Here is a 4,506-nt window from a genome sequence, read left to right as displayed (position 1 = left end):
TTTATAGTGGCGCCATTTTGCAATGGCTCATGCTGCCCTCCCGGAGCTCATCTTTAATCCTTGAATCTAGAGTCCGGGTTGATAGGTGGTCTTCTGGACAGCATGTGGGTAGTTTTAAGCCACTCGGCGGCGGCTGAAAAATCCCAGCTTGGTGGCACCGGTCGGGGATTGAACTCGCGTCCTCCTGAACGCGGGGCCGTCTCCCTATCCATTCAGCCATCGCCTCCCCAAATCTGGGACTTTTCCCGGTGAGTTAAGCTCTTCTATGACTTGCACGGGTTCGTAGGAGCCGATGTAGGTACCTTTTCGGAAAATCTGGTGAGTTTTGTTTGGATTATATATGGGAACAAACACCTGCCTTTCCTCTGTCAATCTGCAGACAAAATCGTGCCTAGGGGTTTGATGGGGGGATACCAGCAAAATGGTTCCCGGAAGCTCAGATACCGTGAGAGGGTACAACTCAGTCCGGAAGGATGGAATCTCGATCGGGTTGTTTACTCTCAAAGTGGGCCTGAAGGGTTCGATCGTCCCCGGTACTATGCGAACTCGTTCTACCTTACCGTGTCGTTTGGCTACGTAGCGGATTGGGTGTAATGTACCGCCCCATACCAAAGTACCTTGCTTATTATTCCATGTCATGGGGGCCTGTCCTAACACGTCACATCCTAATAGTAGATCATTTCCGATGTAATTGTCGGGGACTACTGGTAACCACAACCTGGAGGTGCCTTGTTCACCTATTCCTATTTCTAGGCACACCATTCCCAGGATTCTTAGTGGGGATCCTGTGACAAAATACTAATCTAAGAAGCATATAGCATTCACCCACTATGTGAATGTGATCATAAAAATAAATAAATCAAATAATCTCATCTGTATAAAACAAAGTATAAAAAAATATTACAAAGCATGTAATGAGTACTTACACGAGGCTTCCAACGCTTCTTGAGAGGGACAGTTGGTACCTCATCATCAATTTGCTGCCTTTTTTGGGGTGCTCCAAACTTTGCCTTGAGGGCATCAAACTCTTTCATAGGCATCCTAAGGCACTTCATTTTGGTTCTCAATGACATTCTCCAACATTTCTGAAAATCATAATTATGAAAATGAAATTTATGACAAAATGTATGTATCATACTAGTGATTAAACATGTAGATTCTATTTTGTTTCATCATTTCAATTCCAATAATGTTAGTGTCTTAAGTGATGATTGGCACTACCTTACTATTCAAAATAAATTCACTTACAGGATTTCAAAGGTAGCTTAAGGTTTAAGGAATCGTAATCACCAGGATGTACCCTTTCGACGTGAGCAAGTCCTCTGTATCTTTGAACTATGGGTACTGCCAGGATCTCACACACCACACACCCCATCTCCCTTCCTCAAGAGAGGACAGGTACCACTCCTAGTCACCGGAAAGACTCCGGCCTGAGCAAGCTCGAACCGCCGCCCTGTCAGACCATGAAGCCTGGCAGCGCAGCGCTCTAACCAGTTGCGCCATCCATGTGAGTTACTCAAACAGGTTCCTTTATTAAGTTTCTTTCCATGTCATCTCAGCCCCTGCGTTTTCGCAGCTAAGAAGAGTTATATCCACCTCATCAAAATTATGAATCAATTTGTACAGGGTGATCAGCTCTCCTCTCTCCGTCTTCTTCTTCTTTCCTGTATGTTTTCCTTGGTCTTTTTTTTCCCATTTCCATAACATGGAACTTGTTTGCATGAAATTCCATCTCCCATAACTGGCTCCATCTGTACACTCTGTCCAGGTCTTTTTGCAACTCTTCACAGTCTTCCTGCGTCCTCACTTTTCTTACTAACTTTGCATCGTCTGCAAAAAAGGCCCATATAACTTTTTATACCCATCTCTATCATTTATATATAACATGAATATTATTGGTGCCACGACTGAGCCTCGAGGAACTCCACTCTCTACCTTCCCCCAGTTTGGTTTATCCTCTCTAATCATCTTCCTCATTTCTCTTTCCATAGAGTAATCCTTCATCCACTCGATAACCTTTCCCGCCATTCATCCCCACTGCTATAGCTTCTAGATTAACCTTTTGTGTGGAACCTTGTCAAAAGCTTTTTCAGATCGATATATACACAATCAGCCCATCCTTCTCTTTCTTGCATCGTCTATTGCTCTTGAATAGAAACATAGAAAGTTGGTGACACACGAATTCCCTTTTTCTAAATCCAAACTGTCCCTTATTTAGCCTATCGTGTTTTCCTTTTCTAAATGTTCGACCCTTTATTTTTGTATTATACTTTAACAAATATTGCACATTTCACTTGTCAAAGAGACTGCTCTGTAATTTAGTGGTTCAATTTTATCTCCACTTCCATAAATTGGTACAATGTGCGCTCCTTTCCATTCTAAGGGCAGTTTTTCCGTATTTATAGAGCATGTTATTATGTCATAAAGTGGTTCCAATAATTTATTTATACACCCTTTTAGCACTTGTCCCGAGATTCCATCTGGTCCCATCTTAGTATATTCTTAGTATATATTTATATTATTCAAATAGACATGTTTCGGTATATCCAGGACTTTCTACATTATCAGTCTGTTATTTGCTATAACATGGCTCTGAGGAGAAGGTCACTCAACCAAATGAGCCTGTACACTTAAACATTGTTTGCTCATTGGCTGATATTATATATCGACCAAGAATTGGCAGACAAGGTATGTGGATTAGCTGCACATACATTTTTTTTTTAAACAAAATATCCAATGAAATGCTTATATATATAATAGTTGTTCATGCCAACAGGTGGGGGACCCCCTAGAGAGGAGTTCTCCCAAGTTGAGGAGGCCCTGCTCGACCTTCTTTCTCCCACAGGGTATGCAAGTCTGCCCATTCCTGACAGCGAGGGTGGTTCTTTGAGTAAGTAACTTGATTAACCATTTTCCGTATGTTTCTTTGCCTATACATAGTCTCAAAGCAGGAATTAATATTAGAACACAGAAATGGCTACTAATAAAATACATAGGATATAAATTTTGTCCAGACGAACTTACGTCATTACGAATATTTTCCATATGTACTTTATATCGTACAAACACCATACTAACTTTTGCATCCGAACTTTTCCATACAAACTTTTTTCATACAAACATTATCCCTGATGAACAATTGCATACGAATTTTAGACACAGACCTATTCCAAACAAGATTTGGTCCTAGAATCATCAGTGACAGTTCACCCAGATGTTAATCCTTCCCTTTCTGGTGGCTTCATAAATGTGTACCTGGGAAAGGTAAAGTGTGGCAACCTGGATGTCACACTGGCCCTGTGTCCCAGCAGGACAGTATGTTCCGGCATACCATGGGCTCAAGGGGCTGACGTGTTGGAGATAAGCACTGAGGCCACATGCAGCTTACCATATGTCCCCAACTTTACATGTGGTTGTGATAATACCATTTCCTAACTATATTTCAGATGTAGCTGGTGCTACACAGTGCCTTCCCTCCCAGGCTCTGGGTCCTGCTCAAGAAGGTACCCATCCCTCCACAAGTGGTACACCGCAGGGAGAGTTTACTGTCATGGTGATTGAAGGCGAGGCGGAGAATCCCAATAATATCTGATAGCAGCCTTGAGTCAAGGTGAATCATATAGTAACATCGTATTATGGTAGTTATTGAAAAAAAACGGTGCATTTTATTTGTATTTGGTTTAAAGCCTTAAACTGTGCACACCTTCCTTTGAAGTACATAAGTGTTCATTCTCATGAACGAATATTTTAAAATAAGACGCTATCAGCGGCATGAGAGTTTAATGACTAAAGAATGAGACGTTATGTGTCATTTGCTTAACTGTAATGGGTTAACAGATGAATATAAGAGAAACATTGTTGTTTACAGCAGCATGAGAAGTAGAGTGCTATATGTATTAGGTTTGTTTTGTACACTATTTTTGCCAAAAACCCTTTGCTTTCACTCTACCATTCCAAGATAAACATCACAACAAACTTGATGAAATTTTTGGTTGTACTTAAATTTTTGAATTTTTTTAATTCTAGGTTTCATGGAGGAGATTAAGGTGTCACCTCAGCTTCTTAATGTAAATGAAGTACAGGACCTTATTTCCGACCTTGTGGGGACTCAAAGAGGCTGTGTCTTTACAGCGGGAGAATGTGGCACTGCAGCGGGAGTGTGTTGCAATGCAGCGGGAGACTGTGGCTGCCTTGCAGAAATTAGCTGAAACACCAGCAGGCATCCTAAAACTTGTCCAGGCTATGGGAGGCCGAATTAAATAGGAAGCCATAGGTTTTCCCCTCATTTAAGCAATTAAGGTTTAAATCATATAGGATTAAGCATTTTTATTTCCTGGATTTTTTTTCTCTCCTTTAATCACTAAGTTATGACGTAAATCTTAGAGGATCAAGTTATTTTGTCTTTCTTAAGGTTGTTAGTTTTTTCTCATTGTTTTTTTTGAGTTTAGGTGTAAATATTGATTTTTTTTGTCTTTTTCAGGATTAAGTTTTGATGTAATTTTTTTT

General features: G+C 40.6%; 1 long non-coding RNA gene across 1 annotated transcript; it reads left to right on the top strand.

Annotated features, from left to right (window-relative positions):
* Positions 1–1,220: 1,220 nt before the first annotated feature.
* On the top strand, positions 1,221–3,569 carry LOC126986638 (uncharacterized). The gene is made up of 3 exons (XR_007739851.1): positions 1,221–1,507; positions 2,777–2,890; positions 3,447–3,569. It is a non-coding gene; the product is annotated as an uncharacterized LOC126986638 (long non-coding RNA).
* The last annotated feature ends 937 nt before the right edge of the window (positions 3,570–4,506 follow it).

Source organism: Eriocheir sinensis, chromosome 6, assembly GCF_024679095.1.
Source record: "Eriocheir sinensis breed Jianghai 21 chromosome 6, ASM2467909v1, whole genome shotgun sequence".
Taxonomy (NCBI): domain Eukaryota; kingdom Metazoa; phylum Arthropoda; class Malacostraca; order Decapoda; family Varunidae; genus Eriocheir; species Eriocheir sinensis.
This window is presented reverse-complemented; position numbering and strand designations above follow the sequence as displayed.